Source organism: Pinus tabuliformis, chromosome 5_1, assembly GCF_031772625.1.
Source record: "Pinus tabuliformis cultivar Carrire ecotype Pingquan chromosome 5_1, CPIR1, whole genome shotgun sequence".
NCBI classification, from domain to species: Eukaryota; Viridiplantae; Streptophyta; class Pinopsida; order Pinales; family Pinaceae; genus Pinus; species Pinus tabuliformis.
In genome coordinates, this window is record NC_142305.1 from 162795703 (window position 1) to 162816870 (window position 21168).

Consider the following 21168-nt stretch of genomic DNA (forward strand, 5'->3'; position numbering starts at 1 on the left):
CGCAAACGCAAACACCGTTGAGAATTCCGGGCACCTTAATTGCCGCGTATCTCTTCACATTCCCAATTAACTGGGTGCGGGTCTGGATTGACCTGTGGATTTTGACAAACTTTGCAACTCAATTTCTGAGTATAATCCCATGCACAGTCCTTTATACCGCTAAATTTGGCGGGTGAGGGGTCATTTCTGCTGCTGTATATGCGTTGTTCACCATTTTTGTCAATATCCGAAAATGAAGCACTGAGGTAGGAGCGATCTTCTGGAGCAAGATAAACACCAACACCGTACGATGGACCATTATTATGTGTTCTACTATGGCTAAAACCATGAAGTATGATTGTTGCGGCACATTTGCTAGATGTGGATTGTTGCCTAATTGCAAGGGTCTGATTCATTGATGAAATGCATTTATTGTCCTTGTGTAGGATGCCAGCAAAGAATGGGGAACACTATCTACTCCATTAAACACCTCCATATGATCTTTCTTATTTGTGGATGTAGTAGACTCATTATCTAGATTTAGCCTGTCAGAATCCAGGATTGAATGTGGATCATGCTCCACTCTGTTTAGCATTTGTGTACATTTAGTCTGGCCTCGAATGCTTTGGATAGCTGCAATCAACAACTTATCTCCAACAATCATTCTGACATTCCTTATGATGGTTTCTTTGCCAATTTTTCCTACCTTGTACTGAGCATAGAGGTGTTCCAATGTATTCATATAAGCCGGAGGCAGAGACTTTCTTATGACCAAGAACAACCTCGGAAACGACATGCTGGCAGCACTAGGAATTCGCATTGATCCTTTTGCAGGTTCCTGCATCTTGCATTTTCTTCCTTCAACTGAAGCTGAAGAAGGGTGCATGTCATAAACAGAACCCTGGCGAGCAACTTCAACATCCTCCAGAGAGCTGCTGAAACTTTTGGGTACACCACAAATGCCTTGCTTTGCTTTCGATTCAGCCCAGCATTCATGCATTTGATGGGGAACCTTAAAGCTCACAATGTACTGTGAAAGATTGTGCATGGTTCATTGGTATCTTTCTATGAAGACTGTAATTTGGTATGGGTATGTTGGCTCACATATATGATGCTGCTATTTAAATCATTGAAACATATAAAGTCAAATTACAACGTTATTTTGGAGACAATTGCAGAAATATATCAGATTTTTTTGACTATTTTGGGCCCAGCTCCACTTCTATCTCTTGGGATTTATTTCTAGTTGAAATCCTTTGAGGTCTTCATTTTTGCTGAGATAATGGCCATAACCAATAATTTTTTAGAGCTATTGAGCACATTAATGTTGTCTATTGTTGAAGACACGGTGAAGGTCATCATTCTGAACCTGTTTCTGTTCAGAACAATGAAACAGACTCCCATAAACAGCAAGACAATAATGTTACAATTGATTTAGATCCAATGCCCAATAAAGCAGCAGTTGTACATGCAGATGCAGAAATTTAGTCTACACTTCCCAAGTCGGTCATCAGACCTTGGGAAGAGCTTGTCCACAACAAGCACAAAACTGGTCTTGGATATGACAAGGACGTGTCCTTTCATATTCCAGATTACTCAAAGCCCATCCAGTTTCAGAGTTCTGGATTACTTCATGATAGTTCACTTTCAGCTAGTCCATATTCTGCCCCTCCTCCACAGCAATAGCAACAACAATAGATTGTGAAATGCCAACATTGTGACCCAGTTGGCCATATGAAAGATCATTGTTTTGATCTTCATCCATGTAATCACTGTCATAAAACCAGTCATTCTTTAAACAGATGCTTCAGAAACAAACCTCCTGCAAGAACAAAGATTCATCTTGGATGGATCGCTTCTTGGCAATGGGCATCAACAACTAAGAAGATATTCCAGTCACATGTCAGAACTTGTTCTAGAGTATTGAATAGTCTTGCAGTTGAGTTTTCTCCATCATCTTAACTTGTATCTGACAGGGGGTGAAATGATGGTCATCTACAAGCTTCAAAGCCACATCAAGCGAGCCTGAGCCACACCCTGCCATACCAGATTCAGAGTTGTAGCCAGAGATAAAGATGCCCCTGAGCATGCCTTCAGTCGGTGATACCTCTTCAAAGAATTGGGGACACTTCCTCTAGTAGAAGACTTCAACTTCTTGCCAGTTTTGGAAGAGTTCCAGGAATTGCATTAAGCATTCCAGAGTTGTTGGTCATCCTTAAACCATCACAGGTTGAGACTTCCCTTTTGAGGTTGAGGTTCTCCCTTTTATGCGGGGTGAGACCTCCCTTTCATGGTTGAAGGTTTCCGTCTTCAAAACATTAGGAGCACTTCCTCTAGTAGAAGACCTGAGCTTCATGCCAAACTTGGAAGAGTTCCGGGAACTGCACTAAGCGTTCTAGTGTTGGTGGTCATCCTTAAACCATCGCCCTTTATACCAACATTTCAGAGAGCACATTCAGCCTAGTGCTGCCATGCATTTTTGCACGTTTTGTATTACAGCCCTCTTCTTGGACTCATACATAACCCTTCAGATTAAGGGGGGGAATGTTGGACACCTAATCCTCTACGGGTTGGTGTGGAAGCTGAACAACCAAAAGGAGTCCAAGAGACCACTTGGAATATGAATCCAAGGGTCACACCATGTACTATAAATGTATATCATTTGTTAATAATAAATGTACTCTCTTGTTTATCATTCATATTTTGTTGTTGCCATGTGTGTGTTTAACAAAATGGCTAGCCTCAAGCTGCCTCTGCGCAACCTCTACGCAATCACTGCGTTGCTCTGTGTCACACCTTCAGGGTACTGCGTCACTCCTTCTGGCTAATCGATCTGCTGGCTGGATGCTCTATCCTCTAGCCCTTCGGTCTCACACCCCGCATCTTGACATTGGATCTGATCTGCTCCTCAACAAATCCACGGATTTCCTCAAGGTCTCTGTGCTGCCTCAACGTGGGTTTACGTTGCCCAGCGTGGCTCTGCGCTGCTTCTTCTGGATCTCTCTCTGCCTCCTCTCCAATGTATCCCTGGATCAGGAAACTCTCCAATCGGAAAACTATCCTTACCCCTCACTGCAAGAAATCTCCTTGATGATCTGTACGGTAACTAATGTGTTGCTCTCTTGAGAAAATCGATCTCCAATCTCTCACTAATGTTCTTACAAATGCCCATCGAAGTCCTTATAATCTTCTCGTTGAGTAATCAATGACCCAGATTAGATTCTAATCAATGGCTTAGATCATTTTGACTTGATCCTTGTCTTCTTTTAGAAGTTTCACACCCAGTTTAATTAATACCCTTTAATTATTTTAATTTCTTAAGTTTAGACTTAGGCATCTATTAAAAATAATTAATTATTTTAATAAAGCTGTCTTTGGGTGGAATTTCCCAAAACGATTTCTGGGTATTCTGGAATACATGTGTCATAGCCTCCCTGCAAATTTTGAGTCTTAGAGCACATCCGATGCTACCAGAAATAAACACTCCCTCTTAGCGAGGAATGTGCTCTAGTAATGCAACCTGCTGAAGTGTCACCCTAACTCTGTGACATCTCCCTCTGCGCTGTTGATGTCTGACATCACTGCCCACCAACTACTGCGCAAATGCTGCATCTGTGCTGCTGCTGACTCTGCATGCTGCTACCAACTGCATCTGCACTGCAACTCTGCTGCTGTTGCAATAGAAAAACATCCAAAATATTGAACCAAAGGTGTTCAACGTGATGCATCTGTTGCTGGAGTTTTGACTGCTACTAGTCTTTGTGCTGACCCTATGAAGTCTCTACGTTGCTGCTGACTCTGCACTGCTACCAACTCTGCTCTGTGCTGCTCAGTCGCTGGTGCTCCTAGTCACTGCAACTATCACTCCGGCATTCCTCTGCATCAACTGACACTGGTCCATCCTGCTACTTCTGATATGGGCTCCCGTAACAAGGTATTGATCCATGAGGTGGACTCCTCCTCTGCATCAACTGACACTGGTCCATCCTGCTACTTCTGATATGGGCTCCCGTAACAAGGTATTGATCCATGAGGTGGACTCCTCAATGGACCCTGCTCGTCTGCAATTCTTTCGAAGTACAATACTAGATCACCCTACCTCTCCCTTGGAGGTATCTGGGCAATCATGGCAAACTCCTCCTCCTCGATCTTTGCGTTTGCAGCTTGCGGATCATGTTTCTTGTCCTTGTCCTTCTTCTTGAGAGGACCCTGTGTAGTATAGTGACCAAATTCACCACACCGGAAACATTTGATCTTCGAGACATCCTTCTTCCGCCTCCGCTGCTCCTGCTACCCCCTTTGATGCAAGGGCTGCATTCTCCTCCTCCTCGGGCTTCGTCCCATTGCTGTTGTTGCCATCAAGTTTGCACTTGATTAAGTCTTGCCTCCTCTCTTCCTGTTGAAGAGTGACCCACATCCCTTCCAATTCGACAATTTCTCTCTGCCTAGGATACTTTGGACAAATACTTGTCATTCTTCTGAGACTGAATTCAAGGCCAACCTCACCATCTCTGTAGGCTGAGGCACTGATCCTATAGCTGCCAACTGATCTCGGACTTCCTGAAGCTTTGATAGGAACGGATCAATGCGTTCCCCCTTTTGCATCCTCGCGGATCTCATTTTCTCCTCCAAGTACATCTTCCGCTGCTCGGAAGATCCTTGATACAACGTAGCCAAGGCATCCCACATCTCTTTGGCCGTCCCTTTGCCAGCAATGTGACATACAACGTGATCCCTCACTTCGTCGAGGATCAACCGCTTGGCCTTCGCCATCTTAACCTTGTACTTCTTGAGCAGATCTGCATCGGCAGGTTCAACTACCACACTATCGACATAGGTTTTGAGATCATGCTCATCTAGAAGGTAGGAGATCCTAGCCTTCTAGATCACATAGTTGGATGCTCCTTCCAACCGATCTTGATCTCTTAGCCCATTAGCTGCCATTTCTGCCAACAAAAGGTCGAATTGCTCCCTCTATCCTCTGCGTAGCTGCTAGGCTGGCCTATGCACTCCCTGCTGGAGTTAGTAGATCTGCTCCTGCTACTGCTGCTCAACAACTGAGAAATAGAATTCCTTGGCTCAGAATTCACTGAGGAAGAAATTCTCTCAAATGGTTCTTCTTCCTCTTCTAAGGTTTTCCTGCCCCAGCAAGTGCTGCAGAAAACTAAGTCCCACCTGAATTGTTCAATGTTGAATCTGCTGCTATGCTGCTCCCTTTGCCACTGGCAAATCACGAACTGGAAATCTTACCTCTCCGTTAACTCACTCAGAGAGAGATTTGCCTCGAGAATCTTGCCCTCCTGGCTTGGACTGCGCAATCCCTCTAGGGATTCGATTTGCTACCTACGCAACACTTCAATCTCCCTCCTCTTCAATGCTGGGCTCTTCCGGTCTGCTCTCTTGCTTCACCTGCCCTTTGATACCATATGAAAATTTAGAGACCCAAATCCCCTACTGCAACAAACTGATACTACTCCTACTTGTTAATTCATGCAAGTTATTTACTGTGTTACACTGTAAATATCGAAGTAAATACGACTGCAGCCTTCACTAATTAAATTATATGCGGAAGCAAGAACTGAGCAAGAAGAAATAACACACACACAAGTGACACCGTTGTTTTTGGACAAATGTCCCCGAAAAAACCCAATGCGGGAAATCCGGTGCAACAGGTGAGGGTTTGTATTATTATGTAGTGGTTTCTGACTACAATCATTGGATGCCTTACTGGCTATCCGATACAGAGAATCTGACTAGTAGAGAATTAGTGAGAAGTACCTCACACTATCACTAGAGATTCGGCCCTGATCCAACCACTGAATGGCTAGCCCCAAGCTGCCTCTGCACAACCTCTGCGTAATCACCATGCTGCTTTGTGTCACACCTTCTGGGGATTGCCTCACTCCTTCTAGCTGATCGATCTGCTGGCTGGATGCTCTATCCTCTGGCCCTTTGGTCTCATACCCCGGATCCTGACACTGGATCTGATTTGCTCCTTAGCAAATCCACGAATCTTGTCAAGGCCTATGCGTTGCCTCAACGTGGGTTTACGCTGCCCAACGTGGCTCTGCACTTCCTCTTTTGGATCTCTCTCTGCCTTCTCTGCAATGTATCCCCAGATTAGGAAACTCTCCAACCAGAAAACTATCCTTGCTCCTCACTGCAAGAAATCTCCTCGATGACCTCTCCGACAATTGCTGTGCTGCTCTCTTGAGAAAATCGATCTTTGATCTCTCACTCAATGTTCTTCCAAATGCCCATCAAAGTCCTTATAATCTTCCCATTGAGTAGTCAACGACCTAGATTAGATTCTAATCAATGGCTCAGATCATTTTTACTTGATCCTTGTCTTCTTCTAGAAGTTTCACACCTAGTTTAATTAATACCCTTTAATTATTTTAATTTCCTAAGTTTAGAATTAGGCATCCATTAAAAATAATTAATTATTTTAATAAAACTGTTTTCGGGTGGAATTTCCCAAAACGATTTCTGGGTATTTTGGAATACATGTGTCCTAGCCTCCTTGCAAATTTTGAGGCTTCGAGCACATCCGATGCTACTAGAAATCAATATGGCCTTCATTATAGAGATACAATTTCGGTCAAGGCAATCTAAATGAGAAAAGGTGCGAAGATCACAAAAGGTGAAGTCTTATCATCAAGCGAAGGAGGAGGAAGATAACTGAGTTCATTTGGATCTATTTTTAGGGCTAAACTCTTCCACACGTGTGAGATTTCAAAACTGTCTATTGTAGAAAAGGGCCGAGGTATTACAATTATCTTAAGAAGGTGGATTTGGGAAGGAATCAAGTAAATCCTCAAGCCGAGTTGAGGAAGGATAGTCTCCATCTCAAGCGAAGAAGGTTGAAGGTCAAAGTTTCTCAAGGACCGAATCTAGGGCTTCTAAAGAAGGATCGAAAAGTGCAGATCTGAGCCAAGGAGCGAAATCTGAAGGTTAGCCAAGAGAAGTGGGAGGAGGAAGAAGTTTGACTATCATTATCTCAAGGAAGAAGAAACTAAAAAAGGGAGTCTTGTGACTTAGTCTTGGAGAGGTAAATAGGTCAAGGGTCTTGGTCTTGGTATTTGTCAATTGAAGTCTCTATAAGAAGAAGAATTCGTTTGGGTTTTCCTCTCAAGTTGGAGAGGTTTTGGCCTTGGCTGATCGCCTACATTCTGTGTCTCTTGTCTCTTTATTGTTTATGCATTGGTAGCTATTTGATGAAGAAGAACACTATAATAATCTAAGTAAAGAAAATATCCTAAGTTAAAGAAGTAAAAAGCATTCACAAGCAGTTATTATTAGAAGAGAAATCTCCTATTTTCTATGCCCTAGATTTCTCAACATGTAAAGGAGGGAGCAATTGTGGAGGCATGAGTTACCTTGCTTGGCCTGCTTTTTCCACCCCGCTATTGTACCTTTTACTTCTTCTTGATAATGCTTTGTATTATGGTGCATAGCTCAAGGGTTAGAGCTTGCTCTTTATGATGTAGTATTTATATTACCCCTTAAGATGAGGCAGTTCATTGCTCATCAATGTTGGTAAATGCAAGGGTTCCTTTTGACGTAAAGGAGCATCATGTGCTCAGTAAACCGGTGATTGTTAATGAGGAGGGAAGAGCTCATGCTAGGCTTTTGTCCATGTGCTAACTAATGTCCCAACCATCTTTTGCATTTTGATTTCTTCTTTTTGTTTTATTGTGGCCATCTTATGCTTTTTAATTCTTTTAGCTGCATCAACCTCTAGGGCAATAATTTTCCGGCTGTACTCAAGGATTGTGGACATGTGGGTGCCAAATCCCAATGAACCAATGGCAAATTAGACTCGAAGAATGGAAGCAACATATGGGGCTTGTAAGTGTCATGGAAAGTGCCAAGTATGGTATAGGGGATAATGAACACGCTAACCCAATCCGGGTTTTCCAAGTAGTGCCCCTCTTATAACCCTAAGGCCTTGAAGGAGGTCCCACTGTACTAGGGCTAAAGATTAATGTTGATTTCTGGTAGCATCGGATGTGCTTTAAGCCTCAAAATTTGCAGGGAGGCTTGGACACGTGTTCCACAATACCTAGAAATCATTTTGGGAAATTCCACCTGGAGACAGTTTTATTAAAATAATTAATTATTTTTAATGGAGGCCTAAGTCTAAACTTAGGGAATTAAAATAATTAAAGGGTATTAATCTAAACTGTGGGTGAAATTTCTAGAAGAAGATGGAGATTGAGTCCAAATGATCTGAGCCATTGATTAGAATCTAATATGGGCTGTTGGTTCTCAACTGGAGGATTATAAGGACTTCGATGGGCATTTGGAAAACACACCACGCAGATACTCAGTTACTCGAGTAAAATAAACTTTCTCACTAGTCGAAGTTCGACAAGAGGAAATCGATTCAGAGGGAGAGTTGCAGGTGAGGAGGAGAGAGAGGGTAGCAGCATCAGTTGAGAGTGCAAGAGCAAAAGACGCAGAGCAGAGAAGGGACAACGCAGAAGCTGTGACGCAGAGGGACAACACAGAGGTTGATGCTGGGACTGTGCAGTCCTCACATAGAAGCTGACATAGTGAGAAGCAGAGGGGGCAACAGGTCCTCTCCTGGATCAGAATATCGCCAGGAAGTGTGAGAGAACTGTCAGTAAATTTCTCATAGAGATTTCTCTTCTATTCTGCTAGTTGTATCTTGTTCATGAGATTTTTGCCGAAGATTAATAAAGAAACCCTCATCTGCTGCACTGGTTTTTCCGCATTGGGTTTTTTTGGGAACAATTGTCTAAAAATAACTGTCATTGTGATTGTACTTGTGCTAGTATTTTCCTTGCATTTATTTTCCGCAGTATTTTAATTGTGAAGGCTGCAGTAGAATTTATTTTGATATTTCCTGTAGAAACACTGTGAATAAGTTATTTATGAATTAATAAGTAGAAAAAATAATATCAATCATTGTAGTTGGATTTCTATCTAGAAATTTTCACATGGTATCAGAGCGCAGATCGTAAGTAGAAGTCAGAAGCAAAGAGGAAAAGGATTTCGAAATTACTGTAGAGACAACAATTCGAAACCCAAGAGCAGCGCAGTTCGAAGGCCATGGAGGATGAAGTTTTGAGGAGAAATCGATTTCTCTAAGTGAGTCGACAGAGAGATTCGATCTCCAGATCGAAGCTTACTAGAGGGAGAAGGGAACAACGTATTTTTCCTTGCAAAGCAGATCTTCAGCTGGGACGTAGATATTTTGCAGTAGTTGCTAGGGCAGAAAAGCGTCAGATTGGAAAATAGCACAAAGAAGGATGGAAAATCAAGATGTTTCTGGATTATCTTCTAGATTAAAAGAAGAATTCGCATGCTTGGCAAGTTCAACATCAACAGATGTTTGGTACATTGATAGTGGGGCTTCAGCCCATATGACTGGAGTACGAGAATATTTCTCGAGCTATCAAGAAGAGCAAATGGATTTCCAGATTACTATGGGAAACAGAATGAAGTGTACTCTAGTAGGGAGAGGCACCATAGCATTTCAGACGGAAGCAAGAACTAGCATCCGAGCCACTAATGTTTTGCATGTGCCTGGTTAGGAATGAATCCGATTTCAGTGTCCCAGTTACAGGACAAGGGCTACGATGTATATTTCATTGGAAAGAAGGTATATGTCAAATATCCAAGCTGGAAGAAGAAGAGACAAATTGGAACTCGAAGCAACATATTGTATGAGTTGCAACCCGAGTCTCCAATGGCACTAATAGGCAACAATCTTAATGGTGAAAAGGAATAAAATGAGCTATGGCATAGGTGAATTAGACACTTACAACATGGAGCACTAAGGATGCGCAGAGAAACTGTTACAGGAGTTCCAGTTCTTAGTACTGAGCATGATGATATATGCAGAGAATGCATGCTAGGGAAGTACGTTAAAGCAGCTTTTTCTAGGAGTAAAAACAGAGCAAAGTGTGTATTGGGATTGATACACTCAGATATCTATGGTCCAATGTCCACAAGAGCTCTTAGTGGTGGCGAATACTTCGTCACCTTTATTAATGATCACTCTAACAAAACATGGATCTATTTCGTAAAGACCAAGGATGAAGTCTTTGATCGGTTCAAAGAGTTTAAGGCTCTCATTGAGAACATGACAGGGAAAAAGATAAAGGTATTGTGTTCAGATAATGGTGGAGAATATACGGACAAAGACTTCACAGGTTTCTGTGCAAAAGACGGCATCAAAAGAGAATGGACAACTCCATATAATCCGGAGCAGAATGGAGTAGTAGAGCGTAAGAATAGAACTATTGTTGGGGTGGCAAAGGCTATGTTGTATGATCAGGATTTGCCTAGATTCTTATGGGCAAAATCTTGCAACACAATGGTGTATATCCAGAATAGAACTCCTCATAGAGCTTTGGGGAAGAAAACACTCGAAGGTGTTTTCACAGGGAAGAAGTCGGAAGTCAGTCATCTCAGAATATTCAGAAGTGTGGCATATTGTCACATTCCAGATGAGAAGCGTAGTAAATTGGATCAAATTGCAGAAAAGGGGTACCTCGTAGGATATAGCGAGACCTCGAAGGCATATAGAATCTACATTCCTAGCAGCAGGAAGATTGTAGTAAGACGGGATGTGAAGTTCATGGAGGATAGAGCTTTCAGGAAATCCCGAGAGATGCCAACAAAAGATCAGTCAGTAGATATTCCTTTAGTCCAACAGTAGCAGGGGCAACAAGGAGGACAAGTAGGAGGATAGACACCTGGAACTAGCACAGTGACCAATACCAGTGTTTCCTCAGAAGAAGGAAATCCAAGTAGTTCTCAACAGGTGGAACGACAAGAACAGGCGGGGGATTTGATCAAGCCTCCCACCACCAGTGGCAGAACTAGCAGAGAGGTACGACAAACATTGAGGGACGAAGAAGAGTTTGTCGGAGCTCCTAGAACCGAGAAAAGGCAATGTAGACAGCCTGAGAGGTACCGCCTTGGTAGCACAGGTCGAAGAACCCTCTAGCTTTTAGGAAGCCATACAACACCAAGTATGGGTGGATGCCATGGTAGAATAGTATAGTTCTATCATGACGAATGATGTTTGGGAAGTGGTACCTAGGCTAGAGGATAGATCAGTTGTAGGATCAAGATGGATCTACAAGATCAAGTAAGCTGTAGATGGTAGTATAGAGAAGTACAAGGCTAGGTTCATAGCAAAGGGGTAAGCACAAAAAGAAGGAATAGATTATAAAGAGGCCTTCGCCCGGGTAGCCAAATATACCTCTATTAGATCCTTTATATCCCTAACAGCTCAGATGGGATGGGGGATTCACCAGATGGATGTCACGACAACATTCTTGAACAGGGTGATAGAAGAAGAGGTGTATATAGAACAACCCAAAGGCTTCGAAACTCATGAGAAGGGAACTCATGTATGTAGGTTAAAGAAAGCTTTGTATGGGCTCAAGTAGGCACTCAGAGCATGGTATGGTCGGATTGATAGTTACTTGCAGAAGTTGGGATTCGTCAAGAGTTATGCTGATCCCAATCTCTACTATTTAATGGTGGAGAATGAGCCACTTATAGGGTCATCTAAGCTCATAAAGGACTGCAAAAAGAACCTTGAAGCATAATTCGACATGAAGGATATGGGGTTGATGCATTATTTTCTAGGGTTGGAAGTATGGCAGAAGGATGGGGAGATCTTCCTTGGACAAGGAAGATATGCTACAGAGATTCTCTTACAGAGATTCTGAAGAGATTCAGCATGCAGGATTGTCGGCCCATGGCTACGCCCATGATCACCAACTGGAAGAAAATAGATGCATTAAGAGACAAGGAGGTGGACCCCACCTTGTATAGACCATTCATTGGGTCGCTCATGTATCTGGTCAACACTAGGCCAAGCATTTGCTTTATTGTGAACACCCTTAGTCAGTTCATGGTGGATAAAAAAAGGGTGCATTGGACGACAGCTAGGCACATTCTTAGATATATGCGTGGAACAGTCGGATATGGGTTGAAATACACCCGAGGAGATGACGTCAGATTGAATGGATTCACAGATGCAGATTGGGCAAGTAGTTCAATAGACTGGAAAAGTACCTCTGGGTATTGCTTCAGTGTTGGATCAAGAATGATCTCTTGGTGCAGCATGAAGCAGAAGTCGGTAGCTCTAAGCTCAGCAGAAGCAGAATATATGGCGACCAACACAGATACGTGGGAAGCTATATGGCTTATAAAACTGCTTATGAGTCTGTTCAGGAAAAGGATGGAGGCTACCAGTATTTTCTGTGATAATCAGAGTTGTATTAAACTCTCTGAGAATCCAATATTTCATGATCGGTTGAAACACATTGATATCAGATGTCATTTTATTAGAGACTGTGTTCAACATGGGGCAGTACAGTTGTAGTATGTCTCCACAGGAAATCAGGTAGTAGACGTACTCACAAAAGCTCTAGGAAGAGCTAAGTTCATCCAGTTCAGGGAGCATATGGGTATGGTAGAGAATCCGTTTCAGTAGTAGAAACAAATGGTTTCTCAGTTGCAGTAGCAGAAAGTTGCAGTACAGATGCAGTGTTGGCAGTGGTAAAGTCAGCAGCAGTATGGATGCAACATTTGTGCAGTAGTTGGTGGGCAGTGATGTCAGACATCAACAGTGTAGAGGGAGTTGTTACAAAATAGAGTGATGCTTCAACGGGTTGCATTACTAGAGCACATTCCTCGCTAAGAGGGAGTGTTGATTTCTAGTAGCATCGGATGTGCTCTAAGCCTCAAAATTTACAGGGAGGCTTGGACACATGTATTCAATACCCATAAATTGTTTTGTTCCACTCGGAGACAATTTTATTAAAATAATTAATTATTTTTAATGGAGGCCTAAGTCTAAACTTAGGGAATTAAAATAATTAAAGGGTATTAATCTAAACTGTGGGTGAAACTTCTAGAAGAAGACGAAGATCAAGTCCAAATGATTTGAGCCATTGATTAGAATCTAATTTGGGCCATTGGTTCTCAACTGGAGGATTATAAGGACTTCGATGGGCATTTAGAAAACACACTAGGCAGATACTCAGTTACCCGAGTAAAATTGATTTTTTCACTGGTCGAAGTTTGGCAAGAGGAAATCGATTTAGAGGGAGAGTTGCAGGTGAGGAGGAGAGAGAGGATAGCAGCATCAGCCGAGAGTGCAAGAGCAGAAGACGCATAGCAGAGAAGGGACAACGTAGAAGCTGTGACGCAGAGGGACAATACAGGGGCTGACGTTGGTACTACGCAGTCCTCACGCAGAAACTGGCGCATTGAGAAGCAGAGGGGGCAACATGCCCTCTCCTGGATCAGAATCTTGTCGGGAAGTGTGAGAGAACTGTCAATAAATTTCTCACAGAGATTTCTCTTCTATTCTACTAGTTGTATCTTGTACATGATATTTTTGCTAAAGATTAGTAAAGAAACCCTCATCTGCTGTATCAATTTTCCCGCATTGGGTTTTTTCGGGGACAATTGTCCAAAAATAACTGTGTCATTGTGATTGTACTTTTGCTAGTATTTTTCCTTGCATTTATTTTTTGCAGTATTTTAATTGTGAGGGCTGCAATAGAATTTATTTCGATATTTGCCATAGAAACACTGTGAATAACTTATTTATGAATTAATAAGTAGAAGAAATAATATTAGTCATTGCAGTTGGATTTCTATCTGGAAATTTTCACAATTAACCCTCCTGGGTAAGGTGAGAGAACATATTTACAGTCAAGATCAGTTAATCTTCCAGATGACCCCTTTATCCATACTAAATGCCCAAAACAAACAAGTATAAGCACCTGATTGCAAAATTATCAAATTACCTTTTGAATAGCAACCCACCTTCATCCAAGTGAAAATGCTAGATGGGGAGAGTGGAGGCACATGGCATATCATCATCAAATAGTGGCTGTCAGGGGTTGTTGGCTTGCTAGTTGTACTGCTAGATTGTTAAATATAGGAGAAAAGTTTTCTCCAATGGGTTACCCATTTTGGTGGGTAACATCTGGGTTCAACTTGGGGACATGAGCACATCGTAGAGGCATTATCCGTATGCTCAAACAGGGAGTTCATGAGAACTCTAGCAGTCTCTGGGATCGTAGACCTGTTACCTACGAATTCAAATCGACTTGTTCGAGAGCATGTGCACTAGGTGCTGGCTATCACTTTGGTTTTATACGATGATAATAAAGTCCACACAAAAAATAAAATGTAACTAAATGCAATCTAATCTATGATACAACACACAAACGCAATTATCTACTCTAAACTATGCTAGCGTACAATACACCAAGTATAGTCATATAACCAATATAGCCAATATATTATTAGATCAATATTACACCTCTTGTCCCTATCGCTAATCATCACAATCATCATAATACTCACATATTGAATCACAAGGGTGGGAGGTGGGAAAATAAAATATCCATGGATAAATTTTACTACTATGAGAAGGGACATAAGATGACAAGGGAGAATCCACATTTTGCCTATAGTTGCTGATACTTTCTTGCAGTCGAAATATGGAGTAGTCAATGATCAATTTCAGGAAATCTCGACCTATAACTATCATTGGCATACAACTGTCATTGATGCCCCTAGGGACACATTGCAAGTGGCATGAGGAGAAATATGGTTGGAGGACAATATATTGACTATCTCACTGCTTGTCACAACATTCAAACTCAAAAGGGTCAGTGAACGCAGGTTCATCATGTTCAAAATTTATGTGACTTGAATATGATTGAGGGATAACAATAGCAAGGTCTAAGGATGGCTCAAATACATCAACAATCATATCTTCCCAATTATATCAAATGCAAGGCAAGACAAGGTCATTGTTAACATCATCATCATCAATATCATAAATCAAATCCTTGTCAAAATGATGGCTACTCATGTCCCACTTCCTCTCTTCTATATGCAGAAAATCACAAATGTTAATCTCTAGGGAATTTGTGGGATCACCCTTTTCAAAATCTTCACAAAGTTTATCATCAGATATAATGTCCATGAAAAGGGTGGAGCTCGTCTCAACTCCTCTTGTCAAAACATTATTTTTAGCAGGATTCTCTTTATTAACACCATGCTTCACTCTTGGATCATCTTCAAGATCACTTTCAATATATTCATCTTGATGATCCAGAGGGACTCCTCTTGCTCATGGTATTCTTCTTCATCACAATTGTGATTTCTTTCATCAACGGAATGATCGAGATTTTCTTCAATATGGTCTACTTTATAATTAGGGGTGATGTTCTCTTTTGGATGACAATGATCTTCTTCCTCAGCTTCAACATCTTCAGAGGGATGAAGAGGAAATTACCTTTGGATGGCTATGGCCAAATTTTGACGGGCATCTTCATAACTTTGAAACATTGGCACCTAATACATAAGAAACTTTTCAATTAATACCTTTATAGAGGAAATGCTTCCCGGTCCACAAGAATATTTAATCCATTCACGTTGATCAATCCCAAGAGAGTTAATGAATAACTTCATGAGAGCGTCCTCATGAACCAAATTGATCTCTGAAGCATATTCGATGAATTTTTCTATGTGATCAATTGTTGAAGAAGGATCACCATCAAATTTCAGAACATTCATTATATAATTACTATTATACCGAGTTGGATATTTAGGAATATCGTTGACAGCCAAAGCATGATACATCTCATGCAGGTCCCAAGGAGCCATTGCCTTAAGTGTTGCATAACAACCAAATGGGGAGTCACAGGGATGAATTCAAGATGCTTGCTTCACTCTACAAGCATTGAAACTTTGAAGCTCAATGAAGTACTACGTCTTCATTCTTCCAATGGGGTCGTCGAATGAGTAGATCTATCCTTTTCTATGGGATAAGTTCAATCAAGGAAATGAAGCTTAAACTTCAGATAACGAGGTTGACTTGAATCCTCCTCGACAATGATGCCAAAAGATATCGCCTCAAAATCTAGCAAGTCTTGTGAGAGGCACCCCAAGACAAGGACTAGACCAAGTGACAACATTATCCACAACCGACACCTCCTGCTCTTTAGTGGATTTTCATCACAAAGGAGGCTTCCCTTTGTAGGTCACTTAATAGATATTCAAAGTCTAAGGCTTGGAGGTCACAAGGATAGGCTAATGAAAGACACTCAACTTAAGGAAAAGGCTCAAACTAGCAAGGACAAGGCAAAGTGTGCCCTCCCAAGTCCTATTTAAGGCACAAGTGACCTAGGGTTTAAAGAATAAGGAATGATAACATGCTTATGAGGTTACACAAGGCTAAGAAAAGGTTTGACAAGATGAATATGACAAATATTTGGGACAACAAGCCTTCAAAAAGCCCCAAGTTGAAGCCTAGGGCTAGATTAGGGTTTACCCTAGGGCTAGATTAGGGTTTACCCTAGGGCAAAATTGCCCAGGGCTTGTGACATCAAACCTAAAATGGAAGAATTCACTGTGGAAAAGGGATGATTTTGAGGTAATGAGTTACAAGCCACATGTAGAAATCTCCCAAAAGCAAACACACTTGCGCTAGTTGAATTCTGCCCTAGCCCTAGCTTAGTGGCTTGCCTTAAAGGGATGAAAATTTAATGAGAAGAAAATTTAGGTTTAAGGGATTTTTATGATGCGATCACCTATTTGGAAAGGCTAGTTCTTGATCTTTGGTGATGGAGTCTAGAGGGAGATCTAGTTATGTAAGAATCAAACCCTAGGATGGAGCAAGGGATGATGAAAAACCCTAGTTTTCAAAGTCCCAACTATCATTTTATGAGGGGATAAAATCATTGAGGAGAGCTTAATATGAAGATTCACTTGAGGGATTGTCACACATTCCCAAATTTGAGGAATATTGCTCAAATCCACCTCAAATCCTCCTCTAGGGTCCCAAGTCCAACTAAGGTGCCATCATGTCATCTCCATGGGTCTCTGACTGTCAAAACAAGGCCTCCTCTCTCCAACATTAGGGCTTCTCCAAGTGCAACAAGCCATCCCAAGTCTCTCAATGGGAGACCATCCTCATCTGGGCTTTGAATCAATTCCTTCCCATCAGGTTGTGTTAAGGCCAGCCTGGGGCCACATTGGGTCCAATGGTATCATCATGAAGAATCCCTTATTCTAGGTCAAGGTAGACCAATGTCCTGGGTCCTGAGGGTGCTCTGGGACATGCAGCATTTGCTTAAGTTGTCAGGAGGCTGAATTCTCAACGCTGCATCTACTAAGCCATTTTTCTCTCTAAAGAGGCTTGGGTACCTGTGGAGTGGGTGCCCTCAAGGCTTGGGCTCCTATGGACCACCTGACAAAATATGTTAATTTTCCATTGTTCTATGTTGTTACGATCACTTTGCCCAATCTTTTCTTCAATTAACAATCAATTTTAACCTTCCAATGATAAATAGCAATTGTATATAGAACAGTAAATGCAATGTACAGTAGAAGACAATCAAGAGAAATAAAAAGAGACACCAAATTTGGTGAAAGACCACAGAAAAACCCAACAAGGGGGAAAACCCTTTCAAATTATTCTTCTTATTAGAATGTCATAAAATGTTCAACAAAGAGATTGCAATGATCTGATTCATCAACCAAGAGTCAAAGGTCGACAACTTTGACTTTCCAACAAAACCAATATCCAAAATCTAAGAGATGAGCCCAAAAGTAAAATTTGGTCAAACTGTCAAATCTGATCAAAGTCAACAACAATGCACAGTAGACAAAGATGCCCTAACTAATTGACATTCAATAGTTAAAGAACCTCCAAAAAGTTTGTTCTTGGCAGTAGAAAATTCAGCCTCTTTTGCTGGTCAAAATCAAGTCAATACAACCCCCAACAACTTAGTCAAACTCAGTCAATGGAGTGAGAAAACCCTACGATCAAACTTTAAATTTAAGAGGTCAAAGTCAATGGTCAACAACTGTTAAAAGTTTCCAGAAAATTTTGGCTTCTCCATAGAAAAGCTTGGCCTTAAAAAATCGGAATTATGCAAGTCAAAATGTTGGAATTTCTAAGTCTGACACGTTAGAAACCCTTCATGCACTTTACTGATTTATTCCTACCTACTTGTTCATTTAATTAACAAGTTATTTACCATGTAAATACTGGAAATAAATTCAAGTACATGCTCAACACATTACAGATCATCAGCTAAAGGAAACAGAAACAAGCACACAAGTGACACCGTTGTTTTTGGACTAATGTCCCCGGAAAAATCCAATGCGGGAAAACTGGTGCAGCTATCTGAGGGTTTGATTTATTAAGCAGTTTCAGAATACAATCTGGGTGCCAGATCTGGCTCAATTAATAGAGAAAAATGTCGGCAGTAGTACCTCTCTACTCGGAAGCAGATATTCCGGTTGAAACCTCGGATAACCACTCCGGCAGCTCAACAGCTCCAATCTGGCCCATGAAACCACAACGTCAGCCTCTAGGGACTGCATCAACCTCTCTTTGGCCCAACGTCAACCTCTGGAGGCATTGCGTCAGCCCTCTGGCCCTCTGCGTCACCCACGCTAGTCCTCTGAGGCACTGCGCAGCTCCTGGCTGCCTGTGCGTGAGCCCTGGCTGGCTTTGCGTGAACCCTTGGCTGGTTCTGCGTCCCTCTCTCCGACTACTGCGCTGATCCTCCCGGTGCTATCTCTCCCTCTCTGCTTCTGTATTCACTACCCCTCAGCTGCAACTCTGATCACTCTCTCAACTTTCTCAGCAAACCCAGTCCTAGAAAGTCGAAATCTTGATCTCTTGGTGTGTTCTGCAGGTGACCTTCAAGCCTCCTCTTATACTTTTCTCGTTGACAAATCAACCTCCAAGATTAAGTCCCTAATCAACGGCTAAGATTAGATTTAGCTTGATCCATGACTTTTGGACCATTCTAACACAGTTTTATATTAACTCACATTAATATTTTATTTTGACTCCATTAAAATATTAATTATTCTAATATCTCCCAAACTGCTTAGAATCTGCCCTAACCCTTTCTGGGTATTGGAGATCTCATGTACTTTAGCCTCTCCACCAATTTTTGTGGCTAGAGCACATCCAATGCTAACCCAAATCAACACAAAACACCAAGTCAAACTTGGTCAACGGTCATCCTAGCAAAATGTCAACGGAAAATTTCAGATTTGCCTCTATCCCTTCGCACTTGTGAACTTGGTTGGCTGGCCCTGCTTCAGACTAGTACAAACCAATCTAAGAAGGGGAGAGAAGAAGAAGATGCTTGATGTGATATCCAAATGAGGTTGCCTTGTCTTTTATTTATATGCTTCTTTGGAGACCCAATTTTGTCTTTAGGCTGACCTGAGCTTTTGTGCACATGTGGGTTTTCACATTAAAAATATATTTTTCCTTGACCAAATTAAATTCTTCTAAGGGCAAAGAGGGTCTTCTCTGGACGAGGAAAGCTGTCCAAAGGAGGGAATTTGTCCCTGAGCTGCCAAATTAACAACATGAACTCAAGTGAAAGCAACCATCCATCAGAGATTAAGATCATATATGCGTCTAAGTGGGCCAAACTTGAATGTCAAGGGCATATTAATACTTCAAACAAGGATCAATTTTCGATATGTAACTAGACCAAGTCTTGTAAAGGTGTTCCCTAACTTGGGGAAGTGACAGTTCCAAGGTCAACCCCTCAATCAATAGTTGTTAGTGTTAATGTCTGATAATGAAGGGGAAAAGGCTTTCAAGGCTAAGTGCCATGGTCAAGGGGACCAGTTGATGGGGAGTCCACATCTTGAGTGTATGAATGTGAAGGAGGGAGCAATTGTAGAGGCATGAGTTACCCTACTCGGCTTGATTTTTCCACCCGTGCCTTTACTTCTTCTTAATAATGCTTTGTATTTTAGTTCAAGGGTCAGGGCTTGCTATTTATGATGTAGCATTTATATTAGCTCTTAAGATGAGACAATTCGTCGCTCATCAGGGTTGGGACAAGCAAGGGTTTCTTTTAATGTGAAGGAGAATCATGTTGAAGAATCTAGGGCAAATAAGTGTAGCGTGTTTCTTCGTTACTTGATAACAATTTGTGGAGTCTTCTTACTTTTTCTTGTTAGCTTAATCTTCTTCTTCCTCTTCTTATTAATGCATGTGTGTGTATTTCATCAAACTGCTACCAAAACATAAGAACAAGAACACAAGATGTTGGCTCTCAGCCAGTGCCAAAACCTCTCTTATTATGAGAGAAACACCGTTGAGTGAATTTCTCTTATTGAAGTTTCTATTGATCAAGGCCAAACCCTAGACCCTTGACTAGAATATCCTCCAAGCACAAGTCAAGTCCTCTCCTCCTTTCTGCACTTTGTACCCCGGCACATAGGATTCCTGCTTCCGGCACTTCGTCCTCCTTCTTTGATTCTTGTGTAGAGATAGACCTTCCTTGAGTGAGCCTTCTAGATGAGGTGTTTCTCTTCTATCCCTTGCTCAAGTAGACTTCTTAAGGGAGATCCTTCTTGATGTATGGGTGTACGACTGTACTGCTGTTCTGCTGCCCTAGTTTTCTTATGTGTGGAAGGTACCCTTAGTGAATTAGGGTCCTTCCACCTTCGCTAGGCTTTGGGAGTCCTTGTAGACTTGATTTCTCAACCAAGCAATGATATGTCATGGACTGTTTACGAGCTGCAGACTTATCCTCTTCTTTTCCGCATGTGTGACTGTTTCTAGCCCTAGAAACAGTCCTCTTGTCCTCGGCCTTATTCCTTCTTCCTTAATTTGTGACATCCTCTTCTTCGCTCTTAGAGGGAGGCCTTATAGACCTTACTTTCTAGCCCAAAGAGTGATAAGTATGGGACTGATGTACTGCTGCTGTTATGACTGCAGAGAAGCCTCCTTCCTTCGCATGTGTGGCTGTGTTTGACCCTTAGAACAGACCTCTAACCTTTGGTCTTGTAGCCTCTTCCTTCGCTGCCCTTGTAGACCCTTTACTTCGTCTTCCTTCGATCCTTTCTTGCCTCCTTTGCATTGCGGATTTCAGAGCTCATTGAGTGCGTTGTATTGGAGTGGACAACCTCTATAAATAGAGGATTGTCCCTCCTTTTAGGCCGACTAGCTGTGCTAAGGCCGACTTGACTTTTCTTTCATTATTTTCTTTGTTTTGCTTCTTGAGGATGATGTTTCTGCATGGGGAGGAGTTGCAGTTGTCTTGGAGGTATTTTTTTGACCTTTATACTATTTTATACATAGTGTAACATGCCCTCAAAGGGTCTTACATAAATACA

The 21168-nt window shown here is 41.7% G+C and overlaps 1 protein-coding gene and 1 pseudogene across 3 annotated transcripts in view; one reads left to right on the top strand and one right to left on the bottom strand.

Moving 5' to 3' along the window:
* Positions 1-21168, top strand: part of LOC149163932 (uncharacterized) — a 416091-nt gene that overhangs the window by 5180 nt on the left and 389743 nt on the right. The gene's annotated exons all lie outside the window — the stretch shown is intronic.
* On the bottom strand, positions 36-1027 carry LOC149163933 (uncharacterized; annotated as a pseudogene).